General features: G+C 40.1%; 2 pseudogenes; one reads left to right on the top strand and one right to left on the bottom strand.

Moving 5' to 3' along the window:
• Positions 1 to 2191: 2191 nt before the first annotated feature.
• LOC143683216 (large ribosomal subunit protein eL32 pseudogene) lies at positions 2192 to 5041 on the top strand (annotated as a pseudogene).
• A 2403-nt stretch (positions 5042 to 7444) lies between these two features.
• On the bottom strand, positions 7445 to 13433 carry LOC143683217 (phosphatidylinositol-3-phosphate phosphatase MTMR1-like; annotated as a pseudogene).
• Between the last annotated feature and the right edge of the window lie 3133 nt (positions 13434 to 16566).

Raw genomic sequence — 16566 nt, forward strand, 5'->3', positions numbered from 1 at the left:
TATTATTTTATATTATTATTTTCAAAATATATATATGACTTGACTGTAAAGTCAAGTGACTAATGGATTTGGCATTTGTGCTGGTTTGAAAGTATGTATGTCCCCTAGGAAAGCCGTGTTTTCACCTAAATCCCATTTCATAAAGGCACAATAATCCCTATTCAATACTGTATGTTTGAAACTGTAATCAGATCATCTCCCTGGAGATGTGATTTAATCAAGAGTGGTTGTTAAGCTGGATTAGGTGACATGTCTCCACCTATTTGGGTGGGTCTTGGTACTTTTCTGGAGTCCTATAAAAGAGGAAACATTTTGGAGAATGGAGGAGATTCAGAGAGAACAGAGAAGAACGACATAGCCACGAGAAGCAGAGTTCACAAGCCAGCGACCTTTGGAGATGAAGAAGGAAAACACCTCCCAGGGAGCTTCATGAAACAGGAAGCCAGGAGATAAAGCTAGCAGATGACGCCTTGATCGCCATGTGCCCTCCCAGCCGAGAGAGAAACTGTGACTGTGTTTGCCATGTGCCTTCTCACTTGAGAGAGAGAAACCCTGAACTTCATCGGTCTTCTTGAATCAAGGTATCTTTTCCTGGATGTCTTAGATTGGATATTTCTATAGACTTGTTTAATTGGGACATTTTCTTGGCCTTAGAACTGTAAACTAGCAACTTATTAAATTCCCTTTTTAAAAGCCATTCCGTTTCTGGTATATTACATTCCGGCAGCTAGCAAACTGGAACAGCATGCAATATCAGTAAAATTAAAACTTGTGAAAATTTAGGACAAATGGGAAGAATGGTACCAAAGAGCTCTGCTAAAGCTGAAACTATTGTGAATTTCAAAGCATTCATCTTTCTAGGCTGCTCTAATACTCTTTCCCAGATACTTTCTGTTTTGGAAAATAAAACAAGAATAACAAAACTAAAAATTCCAAATGGTAGCCTCTGTATTGCTGAAATTTAACTGTATTTAACAGCTTCTAATTTGTATAAAATCACACTCAAAAAGCTGATAGAGGGTGCATGGGTGGTTCAGTGGTAGAATGCTTGCCTTCCACGCAGGAGACCTGGGTTCAATTCCTGGGCCATGCACCCCCCCCCCAAAAAAAAGCTAATAGAACTGTTCCAACTTCCAGTCAAAGTGGTGTTTAAGGTAATAACCTCAGGAAATGCTGTTTCCTAAATTAGGAGGCAACACAGCATCCTGGAAACAGAGAGGCAACCTCGTGTTGAAATACTGTCTCAGCTACTTACTAGCCACATGATCTAGATAGCGATACTTAACATATGATTTATGAGATTAAGAGATAAAGAACACAACAATTAGTTCCTTTTTCTCTTTTCCCTTTTCTCCACATATAATCCATTTCAGTCCATAACATCTGTTCAGGCTAAGCTTACAGGTTCCATCACTATATCACTTGATATTGCAGCTTCTTAGTTCAACAGTTGGAGATAGTCCTGTTAACTCCAGCCATCAGTATATGATTTATGTTACCAATTGAACTGGTGAGTTTCTGGAATGTTTGCTGACTACTTCATAACAGGGGAATATCTCTCAAAATGATGCCATAGGAAGGCAAGTACAATTCACATGAATTCAAATGTCTACTGAGCGTTTCTGCAGCTCAATCCAAGAAGGTATTCGTATACACATTACAGATCATCCAGTAAATTAAAAAGTGCATTTATGATTGGAAAAAACATGAAATGAAGCTGCAAACACTTCAAATACAAGGTCTTCAGAAACCAGTAGGAATTCCAGGAAAACTCTGAATTCCTGCTGTTTTTTGCCCCTAAATAATGACCTAATTAAATCATTAACTTACTCAAAAATTCTTTTTCCATATACAGAAATTGAAAATTGAGCTGAGATTTCTTTTTCTTTCTTTTTTTTTTTTTTTGGCATGGGCAGGCTCTGGGAATCAAACTCGGGTTTGGGGCATGGCAGGTGAGAACTCTGCCTGCTGAGCCACCGTGACTTGCCCTGACATGAGATTTTGGACCCATTTCCTCTATACACATACTCTGAAATAAACTGCAGTAACTTTTATCAAACCGCAGCTACATGTTGTAGTACGGTGTATTTCTAAATCCCTTGGCACTACTGTCATGCAATACTACACTAATTTTACAGATGAAACTGAAGCCTGGTAACTTCGTCAGTGCCACACGAAGAGACATGAGACAATGAAAAACCACTTCGATGCACGCTGTAAATCGTGGTACACGGGGATCTCACCAAGTAGAGTTCGTAACTCAGCTTCTGCGGTTAAATTCTGTCTGGTGATTGTGCACGGACTCTGATCAGAGACAGTGACGTACCAGGTATCCATTCCAGTCTAGAGGGCGCCTCTCAAACCTCTCAGCGTCCACAGACGCTCCTGTTCGCGGGGGCTTCACTTCCATTCTGAACGGCACCACGGATCGGCTGCCTACGGAGGGCAGGGAGGCTCAGCCTGGCCTGGAAGAAAAGGGGAAAAGCACGCGTTTGGGAAGACCCAGCGTCTTCCGACACTTCGACAGCTTCTCAGCCAGTGGGGACTTAAATTCTCCTCCTGTGTCCTTTAGGGACCTAACGGCTTCTTTTCACCTATGTCATTCCCTGTCTCTTAGATATCTATACATAAAATACTTATCTACCTCTATTGCTCAGCGCTGCCCACGGTGGTGGCAGCCATCTCCTACCGGGCCTCACGGTTGCCCTTAGACCCCTTGTGAAGCCTAAGATTATCAAAAAGAGGACCAAGAAGTTCATCCAGCACGTCAGAAGGATATGTCAAAATTAAGTGCAACTGGCGGAAACCCAGAGGCATTGACATCAGGGTCCGGAGAAGATTCAAGGGCCAGATCCTGATGCCCAACATTGGTTATGGGAGCAACAAAAAATCAAAGCACGTGCTGCCCAGCGGCTTCTGAACGTTCCTGGTCAGCAATGTCAAGGAGCTGAAAGTGCTGCTGATGTGCAACAAATCTTACTGTGCTGAGAACTGCAAAGCTATCGTGGAAATAGCAGGCCAGCTGGCCATCAGAGTCACTAACCCCAGTGCCTGGCTGTGCAGTGAAGAATACGAATAGACAGCGCTTGTGCAAGTTTTATTTGTGTGAAATAAAACTATAAAAAATAAAAAACAAAAGCAAAAAAACACTTATCCATGTTCCAACTACATTTGCACATCATGACTTAACCACTTCTCAGTCCCAAACACCTACATTATGCAAGTTAAAAAAAAGTCCTTGTATTGTTGAAGATTGATTCCTTCAACGATATGCAAACACCTGCAGAACACCAGAAGAAGTAGCTACACAGATTTGTGTATCCTTGTCCATCTGACAGAGGAAGGTCTATTTGCCAGCATGGCCTGGCTTGCATTCCTCTTGGCATCTGTCCCGTATTATGAGGTAGGGCCAGGGGTAGGCTCCTCTGTCAAGTGCATCTTGGACAGGCCTCACAGGCAGTGAACACATCATTATATTTCAAAGAAAGATGTAACCTTTTACATAATTCCCATACAGTCTTAGGACCTTTGTGTCCCAATTTCTGGTGTAGCCAATCTGGTTGTGGTTTTCACCAACTTACCTAATTTTAGCTTAAGGTGTCAGCTTCCAAATTTCCCAGATGTGTGCTTGAAGCATGGGCTGGAATTGTGCCAGACTGTCATTTCAGCATCGTGATTTTGTGCCCTAAACCAGATACCTTCCCCCAAATTCCTTACTGGTTTTGGTCCATTTTTCCTGTTGCCACTGTGCCATCCAGAGAGTCAGACCACGATACAGGGCCCAGCTATTGATGCATATGGAGATCAGCACAGGCTCAGGGACTATAACCATCTAGACAGCTCATAACTCAGTCCACTGACGACTCTGATGTTCTCCTCATCCATCCATGTGGTCTCTGTAGTTATTTGAACTGCTATTGCGTGTGGACAGGGTTGTTGTCTGTAGGAACCCTGAGTTTACCAGGCATCCTTTGATGGGACTCTGTGCTGGTTTGAAATGATGTATGTACCTTAGAAAAGCCATGTTTTAATCCTAATCCCATTTTGTAAAGGCAGCTGTTTCTTCTAATCCCTATTCAATGTTTGAAACTGTAATTAGATCATCTCCCCAGAGATGTGATTTAATCAAGAGTGGTTGTTAAACTGGATTAGGTGACAACATGTCTCCACCCATTGGGGTGGGTCTTGATTAGTTTCTGGAGTCCTATAAAAGAGGAAACATTTTGGAGAAAGAAAGCGATTCAGAGAGAGCAGAGCAGAATGACATAGCCACAAGAAGCAGAGTCCACCAGCCAGCGACCTTTGGAGATGAAGAAGGAAAATGCCTCCTAGGGAGCTTCATGAAACAGGAAGCCAGGAGAAGAAGTTAGCAGATGATGCCGTGTTCACCATGTACCCTTCCAGATGAGAAAGGAACCCTGACCGTGTTCACTATGTGCCTTCCCAGATGAGAGAGAAACTCTGTGTTTGCCATGTGCCCTGCCACCTGAGAGAGAAACCCTGAACGTCATCGGCCTTCTTGAATCAAGGTATCTATCCCTGGATGCCTTAGATTGGACATTTCTATAGACTTACTTTAATTGGGACATTTTCTAGCATCTGATTAAATTCCCCCTTTTAAAAGCCATTCTGTTTCTGGTATATTGCATTCCGGCAGCTAGCAAACTAGAACAGACTTCTATAACCTCTACTATTGATGTAACTTTATCGCTGGTATGGTGTAGGGTAATTCAGAGTCTCTATATATGTAGCTGGCCCCTGTAATTTATGTAATTCCTCAGATAGTGGGCTAGTATGGAAAGAACTCCATTGTTATAAATAAGCATGCCATTTTTGTAGTGTGCTAGCCTATACACACATACTTTTTGGTCAAATACAAGTGTCTTTGACCCACCCACTTACTGGCAAAAACGTTAGCAGATTTATTAGCCAAGTGGTTGTTATAGGCTCAGTTTGTGTAAGAATGAGGTACGCTGCTAACAGTTTTTCTTTTTTTATTAATTTTAAAATTAAAAAATATATATATAACAAACACATTCAACTTATGATCATTCCATTCTACATATAAAATCAGTAATTCACAATATCATCGTATAGTTGCATATTCATCATCATGATCATTTCTTAGAACATTTGCATTAATTCAGAAAAAGAAATAAAAAGACAACAGAAAAAAATTCATACATACCATATCCCTTACCCCTCTCTTTCATTGATCACTAGCATTTCAATCTAAATTTATTTTAACATTTATTCCCCCTATTACTTGTTTTTATTCCATATGTTTTACTTGTTTGTTGCTAAGGCAGATAAAAGGAGCATCAGGCACAATCACACAGTCACATTGTGAAAGCTATATATCACTATACAATCATCTTCAAGAAACATGGTTACTGGAACACAGCTCTACATTTTAGGCAGTTCCCTCCAACCTCTCCATTACATCTTTTATTTATTTATTTAAATACAAAAAAAACACCCAAAAAAACGCAAACATTCCCATTTTGATCATTCTGTTCTACATACATAATCAGTAATTCACAATATCATCACATAGTTGCATATTCATCATCATGATCATTTCTTAGAACATTTGCATCAATTCAGAAAAAGAAATAAAAAGACAACAGAAAAAGAAATAAAATGAAAACAGAAAAAAATTATACATACCATACCCCTTACCCCACCCTTTCATTGATCACTAGCATTTCAAACTAAATCTATTTTAACATTTGTTCCCCCTATTATTTATTTTTATTCCGTATGTTCTACTCATCTGTTGACAAGGTAGATAAAAGGAGCATCAGACACGAGGTTTTCATAATTATACAGTCACATTGTGAAAGCTATATCATTTTACAATCATCATCAAGAAACATGGTTACTGGAACACAGCTCTACATTTTCAGGCAGTTCCCTCCAGCCTCTCCATTACATCTTGAATAACAAGGTGCTATCTACTTAATGCGTAAGAATAACCTCCAGGATAACCTCTCGACTCTGGAATCTCTCAGCCACTAACACTTTGTCTCATTTCTCTCTTCCCCCTTTCGGTCAAGAAGGTTTTCTCAATCCCTTGATGCTGAGTCTCAGCTCATTCTAAGATTTCTGTCCCACATTGCCAGGAAGGTCCACACCCCTGGGAGTCATATCCCACATAGACCGGGGGAAGGCAGTGAGTTTGCTTGTTGTGTTGGCTGGAGAGAGAGGCCACATCTGAGCAACAAAAGAGGTTCTCTTGGGGGGACCCTGAGGCCTTTTAAGTAGGCTTTACTTATCCTTTGCAGGGTTAAGTTTCATATGAACAAACCCTAAGATTGGGGACTCAGCCTATTGCTGTGGCTGTCCCCACTGCTTGTGAGAATATCAAGAATTCTCCACTTGGGGAAGTTGAATTTTCCCCCTTTCTCACCATTTCCCCAAGGGGACTTTGCAAATACTTTTTTACTCACTGTTCAAATCACTCAGAATTTATTGGGGCATCACTCTGGACAAACCTACAAAATCTTATGCCCTACTCAAAGTTCCATGTACTTATGGTGTTAAATTAAGCTGTCCACATAAGTTATATTAGGAACTGCACTCGTCAAAATATAAATTTTGTACCAAATAAACATTTTTTGCTTTAGTCTTACACATAAGTTAAAAATTTTTAAATATTAATAACCATCTATTTTCAACACCCTGCAGTACTGACATTCCTTTAACAGTTATTTTTCAATAGCACTATATCATTGCTCTGTTCCTTTCTGTAGCTGGGACCAGAGCCTGAGTGGTACTCCCTTCCCATTTTTTTTTCAAACATATTAACAATTTAATTAGATCTCGAAATACAGTGCGCCAGATGAGGCAAACACAATACTGTACCAATTGTTTAAAACCCAAACCATAAATGTTTTACATTATAGTATATCTAAATAAAACAGAAAAAAGAATTTCCTGGGTAATAAAACTCTATGTCCAGTTGTTTTCTCTGTTCTGTTTTAGGAACATACAAAGGAGCATAGTCTGCTGTGCTTCTTTACGTGAAATGGGGGCTTCTAGGGGGCCTGCCTGGGCCACGCCTCGTGGAGGCTGCCACATGGCTACCAGGACTAGTGCAGCTGGGGGTTAAGTAGTATTTCTCAGGGGTAAAAATGGGAGATGTTCCCATTTTAAAAATCAATGTATACAACAATATTTTCTTCATCCATAAATAAGCTCTTGTAAAGGCTCAGAGCATAAATTAAAAACTAATTTCAATTAAACTATGACTTAGAAACTATGACTTCACCCAGTTGATAAAAAATGAGCATTTTAGATGAACAAATTATCTCTAAGAAATATTTCTGGCATCTTAAGGACAATTTTCTATAAGAATTAGAAGGTTTCAACTTCTAGTCTCTAAATATTTGACTGTAAAAACCTTATTTAAGAATACATCCTCAAAAATCAAGTCAGTACGTAGGGCTGGGCGTGGGTTCCGTCTGGAAGCTGCCCGGGCAACCTTCCAGCTCTTGGCTCGGGTTTGGCCTTGGGAGCTTCTGGCGTGGGGCTGAGTTGGGTGAGATCGGAATGCGACTCTCCCCATACAAAAGTATCCTCTCGTCTCCTTTCAAAGGTACCACATACAAGTTTGCATGAAGTGTGCTGCAAGGGCACTGCTCACCCAGTACCCTTAAGCAGTACTTCCTCAAGTGGCTATTCTAAACATAAAAAAGGACATAGAAAAATAAAGGCATGTTTCTCTTTTTAAAAAATACCTTATATGGATACAAAGGTAATTAGTACAGGAGGATCCCTTTGAAGAGAAATGTACAAAGATGGCAATGTTCTGTCTTCCCTTACCAAACATTTAATTTAAAAACAGCTTTCAAGTTGTAGCGAAATGCTGAAAGAAGCCCCGTGGCTGGCCGAGGTGGTCTTTATGTGACAGGCATTTCTTTTGAATGAAGTACTGAATGTGGAGCTAAATCTGATGGCATTTTTTTTAACTCTAAGGATTCTACTATGTTCCCCCGGTTTCTGCAAAGCTGCCTGAATGGCAGAAGGTGAGTTCACATGTGGACTGGACAGCTGAACCCCTTCAGAGACTGTGCAGCTGGTGGGCGCTGCATCCATCTGCACAAACGACTGGGCCACCCAGTCACAGAGGGTCCTGGGCCAAATCCTAGAAGACAAGATCACAAGCTACAGTGACAACGGCCATTGCTGGACCCCACACCTTAGCTGGCCGGGGACAGTGGACCTGCCCATCAGACGAAAGTGTGGACTGAGGTGGCCGCGTGGGAAGTAGAGGGGCCTCCATTCGGACAAGGATGAGATGGAGCATGTGGCCACCTCGCTGCAAGTCCTCCACCCGCTTCTGCAGCTCTGTCCTTGGCCAGCAGCTCCTTAAGATTCTGGTGAATCAGCATCTGAGGTTTCCTTCGTAAAAAAAATTCCGTTGTACATAATAGTTTACCCTTAATTCCAAATGACTCAGGCTAGCAACAGGATATAACACATGGTTTTCATAATTCACAAACAAGGGGTTAGAAAATTCATTTAGCTGGCTATTGATATAAGACCATAAAGATAAAGTCTTCATATATACATTCTCTTTGAATTGCTCTTGTTCACAGTTGCACAAAAAAAGTCCCGAATAGACAGCTATAGAGGTGTAATCCAAAATTGTAATCAAGAACAGTGTATTGAATTCAAATACTGAAGGAAATTGTCATTTGACAAACACAATCAATAAACTGCAGAAATATAGGGAATCTGTTGGCACTGGCGTTGTTGTCATTACGATGGCCCACTTGCAGTGCAAACCTACGTCAAAAGGTTATGCACTCTTTTTCTATGACAGCTTCAAATCTTTTGATGGTCCGGTCATAACTGTCCAACATCAGCATGCCAGGGCTGTGAGCTGGGCCATCGGGTCCCAACAGTCGCTGCAGTGCACCACGACCGAGGTCTTGCCAGAGATTCTATTTTGTCAGCAATTTTCACTTCCCCAGCAAGAAGCATCCTTATACATCCCAGTCACTGCGTCCCATGCACACTGGAGAACCACCGGGCCTCGTCGATTAAAAGGTAGACAATCTCTGAGTTTACAGAGTGACTTTCTCATCACATGAATGTTGTGGATTTCATCGTTTGGGTAAGCACTTTCACTTTCATATCCTCCACCTTGTTGGTATCGGCAACGCTGTTTTGTCGGGCATCAAAGATGGTAAGTTTGTGTGGTTGTCCATTAGCATCCATTATTGTCTGCTAATATTTTTCATCTTATTTGCAGCATTTATCATTTGGACCCACAAGAGGTTGGCTTCAACAGGCTAACTGACTTTCTGGATGAATCTCTGATTCGTGGACCCTTGATAAACCCAGGGATAGTGCCTTTTGCTCTAAAGGCTGCCACTTTAAAAAAAAATTTTTTTTTTTGATTTAAGAAACAAACAATACACTTAGAACCACCCAAAAATGGATATCTTAATTAGCTTAACCATAGGCATATTTAAAGAAAGTATCCATATAATAATTGAAAACCTGTGTTTGCACAGTAAGTTTTATAAACCAATTTAAAATTAAGGCAACAAGGAAAAAAATTTACAAATTCAGATAGCAAAGTTCTTAAATTCTAAATATTAAACACTAACTTATACCATTTGATCTGCCATCAAAACTGTGAATGTTCTCAAAATATCAAGGAAAAGTTTTTACAAGTATCTGCATTGCTATCGTAATGGCTTAAGTTACTAAATATTTTCCTGTGAAAATATGAAGATACAAGTATTTTTACAATTAACGTATGAAAATCTTAACCACCTAAAATGGTATAGCTTATTTATAGGCATATTTAAAAAAAAAATCTAAGTAATTATCGTAAAGCCTGTTCATACAATGTTTCATAAATGAATTTAAAGTTAAAGCAAGGAAGTAAAAATATCTATAAATACAGATATCAATTTCTTAAATTCTAAATATTGGACACTATCTTAAATACCATTTGATTAACTATCAAAACTTTGTGCGTTCTCAAAATATCAAGTAAAAAGTTATTACCTTTGCTATAGTAGTGAGCTATGCTAACTAAGTATTTTCAAATTTTTGATTTCAGGAATTTATTTGATCTAATACTACTGTAGCTGCCTATAGTATTTTATTTTACCATTTTTTTGTTGTTAAATATAACACACACACACACATATACATATACCCACACACATATATGCAAAGAAAGAAAAAAGCAGTAATTTTCAAAGCACACTTCAACAAGCAGCTACAGAACAGTCCCCAGAGTTTGTCATGGGCCACTATGCCCTCATCTCAGATTTTTCCTTCTAGCTGCGCCAAAACACTGGGGCTTTATCAGAGTTATAATAACGGAATCATACAGTACCTGTCCTTTTGTGTCTGACTTATTTCACTCAGCATTATGTCCTCAAGGTTCATCCATGTTGTCATATGTTTCGGAACATCATTTTGCCTAAATGCTACATAATATCCCATCATATGTATATACCACACTTTGTTTATCCACTCATCTGTTGATGGGCATCTGGATTTCCATCTCTTGGCAATTGTGAATACTGCCGCTATGCACATCGGTGTGCAAATGTCTGTTGGTGTCACTGCCCTCAACTTTTCTGGGTATATACTGAGTATTGGTATTGCTGGGTCATATGGCAACTAAATATTTAGCTTTCTGAGGAATCACCAAACTGACTTTCACAGCAGCTGAACTATTTTACATTCCCACCAGTAATGAATAAGTGTTCAAATTTCTCCACATCTTCTCCAGCATTTATAGTTTCCTGTTTGTTTAACAGCAGCCATGTGAAGTGATATCTCACTGTCGTCTTAATCTGCATTTCCCTTATAGCCCATGAAGATAAGCAGCTCTTCTGTGCTTTTTAGCCATGTGTATTCGCTCTTCAGAAAAGTGCCGATTCATTTCCTCTGCCCATTTTATAATTGGGTTGTTGTTCTTTTGTTGGTGAGCTGTATAATTTCTTAATGTACACAGGTTATCAAGTCTTTATCCGATATGTGGTTTCAAAATATTTTCTCCCTTTGAGTTGGCTGCCTCTTGATCTTTTTAACAGAGCCCTTTGAGGCACAGAAGCTCTTGATCTTAAAGAGTTCCCATTTGTCTGTTTTTTCTTTCGCAGCTTGTGCTTTAGGTATAAAGTTTAAGAAGCTACCTTCTATTACTAGATCTTGAAGATGTTTCCCTACATTTTTTTCTAGAAGTTTTATGGTACTGGGTGTTACATCTAGGTCTTTGATCCATTTAGAATTAATTTTTATATAGGGTGTAAGGTAGTGGTCCTCTTTCATTTTGTTGGCTGTTGAAAACCAGTTCAAGGCAGCCGCTTTTGAAAGGTCATCACCTTTTACACTAGTCGGCACAACAGTGATGACAGGGTAGGTTTCACAGAGCTCATAATTACTGTTTATTTTGGATACTTTCCAACTCATTTGGCAAACCCTGTCTTTTATATTCGGCAACTGCATCACAAACTTTGCAGCCATTAAAAGGAAATTTTTCTTTATAGTTGCATGCAAATAGTATCTGCCCATTGGAAAGAGGAAATGCATGTTTGTGAGGTTTTCAATATCCCCAGTTTACTCTGTTCTTGTTGTTCATAAGCAAATCACAAGTTCCTCATATCCTCGCATACAATCTACACCACAGGAATTGTCTCTGTGGCTCTGTGCTCCAATCTTCTCAACTCTGCTTATCACTCCAAGGGGAGCATCAAGAATGAAATGTGGGCCCCTCTCTAGGTTTTTGGTTGTTTTTTTTTGGTGGGGGGAGGGGGTGCAATGTCCAGGGATGGAACCCAGGTCTCTGGCATGGAAGGCAAGCATTCTACCACTGAACCACCCATGCACCCCCTACATTTTTTTTTGTTTGTTTGTTTTTAAATTAATTTTTAAATTTTTAAAAAATATATAACAAACAAATGCAAACATTCTTAACTTATGATCATTCCGTTCTACATATATAATCAGTAATTCACAATATCATCACATAGTTGCATATTCATCATCATGATCATTTCTTAGAACATTTGCATCAATTCAGAAAAAGAAATAAAAACACAACAGAAAAAAAAATTCATACATACCATATCCCTTACCTCTCCCTTTTATTTGATCACTAGCATTTCAGTCTAAGTTTAATATTTGTTCCCATTATTTATATTTATTCCATGTTTTACTCATGTATTGATAAGGTAGATAAAAGGAGCATCAGACACAAGGTTTTCACAATTACACAGTCACATTGTGAAAGCTATATCATTATACAATCATCTTCAAGAAACATGGTTACTGGAACACAGCTCTACATTTTCAGGCAGTTCCCTCCAGCCTCTCCATTACATCTTGACTAATAAGGTGATATCTATTTAATGCGTAAGAATATCCTCCAGGATAACCTCTCAACTCTGGAATCTCTCAGCCATTGACACTTTATTTTGTCTCATTTCTCTCTTCCCCCTTTCAGTGGAGAAGGTTTTCTCAATCCCTTGATGCTGAGTCTCAGCTCATTCTAGGGGTTTTCTCGATCCCTTGATGCTGAGTCCCAACTCATTCTATAATTTCTGTCTCACGTTGCCAGGAAGGTCCACACTCCTGGGAGTCATGTCCCACATAGACAGGGAGAGGGTGGTGAGTTTGCTTGTTGTGTTGGCTGGAGAGAGAGGCCACATCTGAGCAATAAAAGAGGTTCTCCTGGGGGTGACTCTTAGGCCTCATTTTAAGTAGGCTTGACCTATCCTTTGTGGGATTGTTTCATATGAACAAACCCCAAGATTGGGGGCTCAGTCTATTGCTTTGGTTGTCTGCACTGCTTGTGAGAATATCAAGATTTCAACTCGGGGAAGTTGGATTTTCCTCCTTTCTCACCATTCCCTGAAGGGGACTTCGCAAATACTTTTTTACTCACTGTTCAAATCACTCTGGGATTTATTGGGGCATCATTCTGGACAAACCAACAAAATCTCATGCCCTGCTGAAGGTTCCATGTACTTATGTTGTTCAACTAAGCTGTCTACATAAGTTATATTAGGAGATGCACTAGTCAAAATATAAATTTTGTACCAAATAAACATTTTTTGCTTTAGTCTCACACATAAGTTAAATTTTTAAAATATTAATTACTATCAATTTTCAACACCCTGCAGTAATGACATTCCTATGTTCTTCCTCATGCAAAAACACTTTTAAAATTTGTACATTTAGTCACTTATCATTATACTTAGTCACTTATCATTATACACGCTAGGCATTCCTAGATTATACCATCTCAGTCTTTACCATCTTACGTTTTTGAAGTACATCTTAAAGTCCGTCACAGTCAGGGTTTCACTCACTGGCCCATAAAATGGCAGATATACAGGACATCTTTAACAATGGCCTTGATTAATTCTCCTGGAAAAAAGAGGTGCTTCTTTCATCTGTGCCAGTTTATTCCCATCCCTTAGAGCCTTGTAATCCTTGGATACATTTTCTGGTGTCATTAAACCTGAAATCTAACTAGAAATTGTAGCAGCTCTAAGCTGTTTACACCATTCAACACATGATCCTGTAGGGTTGGTCACTGTCACCCCCTCTCACCAAATGTATGCTCCAGAAGGGCCGGCTTTTGGGGTGGTTCTTGCCTGCTGTATCCTCAGACCCAACGCAATGCCTGACAAAGAGGTGGTACCCCTGTTCACGCTGGGCTGCCGGGATCCAGCAGCAGGCCCCCCCACCCCCCACTGCAGCTGTGGGGCCTCCTGCTGGCCAAGCCTGCACCCCCAGCCTTGCCGTCCGCCGCCGCTGTCCTGTCCATAGCGCGGGAGGCCACAGTGTGAGCTCAGCGCCCTGTCCCTGCGCTATCATCCACTGCTGCCATTAGCTGTCACCTCCCTGTTTGGCTTTTACCACAGGCCCCACCGGCCCTTTTGGGTGACTGACAATATCCAATTCACAAGTCTGCCCTGCTATTAAAGTACCTAGAGATTGGATTTATTTTACACCCTTTTTTTTTTTTTCACAAAGCGAACATTCATTGACACATTAAACAGGTTTTGTTTTTTTTTTTTGTAGAACTTCTAAAGAAAGAAATTCAAGACAGAATTCTTTCAGAAGGTAACAAAAGAATCTATTATTTAAACTCCTCATCAAGATGACTTTATTTCATGAAATAGTACGTCAGCTGGACAGGTTCATCTCTCACCGAGAGTAAAAGAGTTGCGTGACAGTTACAATTTTTTGTTCTGTAAACACAACTATAGGATATAATGACATTATCATAATTGAATTTGAAAGTAATTGGGGCTACTGTCTTCCAGAGCCAGTGTAAAACATTTTTTCAGCACCTCAAACAGCTTATGGTGGCTTTCATATTTACTTTAAAATGTTACCAGTTAAAATTAAATATGTTCTGGGCAGGCCACGGTGGCTCAGCAGGTAAGAATGCTTGCCTGCCATGCCCAAGGACCCGGGTTCGATTTCCGGTGCCTGCCCATGTTAAAAAAAAAAAAAAATTAAATATGTTCTTAGGAAAAATGTCTCCCCTCATTGGTTTCTGGCAGAATTCAGCTGTCTTCATCCTGAATGGATAAAGAACCTTCCTTTTAGAAAACAAAACTGTTTTCATAGCAAGTTTAATAAATTAGAATGTAAGGAACAAGAGCAACTAGTGAGCAAAAGAACTCGACTCCTTTATGGTTCTCTCTTTTTAAATTATTATGTTTAAGGATTACAAGTGAATGAAAGTGCTTCACAAGCCTAAGACAAAATACTGAAGTTCCAGAACCAAGAATCAGGCAAATATGGCAGAATTATCTTTTCGTTCAAGCAAAATTCATTTCACTAGGAGGCAGGCAAAGGCACATTCGAGAAAAAAGTTACTGATTCCCCACAGTCACTTGTAAGTTGAAAAGACACTTTCACACATGCCCAAGAGGAAACAAATATCTGGCAATTATTTGCCTGTCTCAGTCTTTATATATGGAAATCAGAAAGTCTAAATCTCTGAAAATTACAGAAATTAAATCAGAAAAACCCTTATAGCTATTTTTGCTTGTTGGAATGTGTGCTTAATCTCAGGGTCCCAATGCCAGTGAGCTCCCCCTCCACACACCGTTTTTTTAATCTATATAATGGTCAAAGTATTGGAGCTAGATGAGATACTAAAGGGTCTCCAGTATTTTAATAAGCCTATAAAGGCTTGCAGTTCCTTTACAGTGTGGTGAGTTGGACACATGTGCTTTTTCTATGACCACTGCCAGAATGACCTTCGTCTTACCCCACCAAATCACTCCTACGAATTTTATACACTGTCCAGGCCCCTGGGTCTTGGCATCATTGACAGCCCATCCTTGGCTCATTAAAAGGCACTGTTAACAGCAGGGCCGCCGTTTCTGGAGATGTAAACATCATATTGTCAGTATAGTGAAACTCAGCAACATTTGGTGGCTTTTCCCATACTGCTAGATCAACTGCCACCGTTCCGTGACAGATGGTGACACTGGGTATGTACCCTTGTGGCAAAACCTGAAATGGCCACTGCCGCCCTCCCTTCATAAGTACAAACTGATCTTGGTTATCTTCAGCTAGTGGGACACTGAAAAAGGCATTTGTTGGCTAAGTAGTACCTGACGGAACTCTCCTAACTGGGCCAATACATTACTGAGAAGCCTTGCAATATTAGGCACTGCAGCGTGAATAGGAGGAACAAACTTATCCAATTCTCGATAATCAACTGTCATTCTCAAACTACCATCAGGTTTTTTCACCAGCCAAAAAGGAATTATTAAATGGGTTCTGTGATGGTGATATGCTCTCCACTCTAGCCAGTTCTTGTGGAATCTCACTGATTTCAATGTGTCCACCTGGGAGGCGATATTTTTTGGTATGGGTAACTATTCTGGGTGGGGGCAGGTCCCCTGGGGACTGATAAGCAGCACCTTATATAATCAATTTCACTGTGCAGATGCAAAATCCACTGGTGGTGGTAGTAAAGTCTAGATTTTGTAACACATCCACCCCTACTATATATTTGGGAATGGGAGAAATACATACAATATACTTGCAGCGGTGAAGGGCCTGATTTGCAGTGTTAGGGTAATTTGTACTACTTGTATGGCTTTTCCCTCATACCCACGTATCACCTTTAAGGACCTATTAAATCTCCAGAGATTCCCACAGATAAGTGTGCATTCTGTCCCAGTAGCAATAAGGGCTACATACAACGTGTAGTTTGTTGGAAACCACTGGATAATTAGCTCTACGTGAGTTCTCCCATCACCTGCTATGGCCAATGTTTGCAGAAGACCATATGGTCCCACCCCTAGTCTTCAGGGGTAGGGGGAATCCACCCTTTATCCCAGACCTACTTTCCTTGGAGGGTACTTTCACTGTGGCACAGATTTAGATGTAGGCAGAGGCTGCTATCTTTTCTCCTTTGTCAATTTTTACCAGAGTCCTTGCAGTATAGCATTACGTTGGTTATTTCTCTATGGACGTGCCTGCAGCAGTTACATCATCCCTTAACTGTTTATGGGTACAGGCCCTTTCCCTTGCAAGGTCTTTTTGGCTACT

Source organism: Tamandua tetradactyla, chromosome 5, assembly GCF_023851605.1.
Source record: "Tamandua tetradactyla isolate mTamTet1 chromosome 5, mTamTet1.pri, whole genome shotgun sequence".
Taxonomy (NCBI): Eukaryota; Metazoa; Chordata; class Mammalia; order Pilosa; family Myrmecophagidae; genus Tamandua; species Tamandua tetradactyla.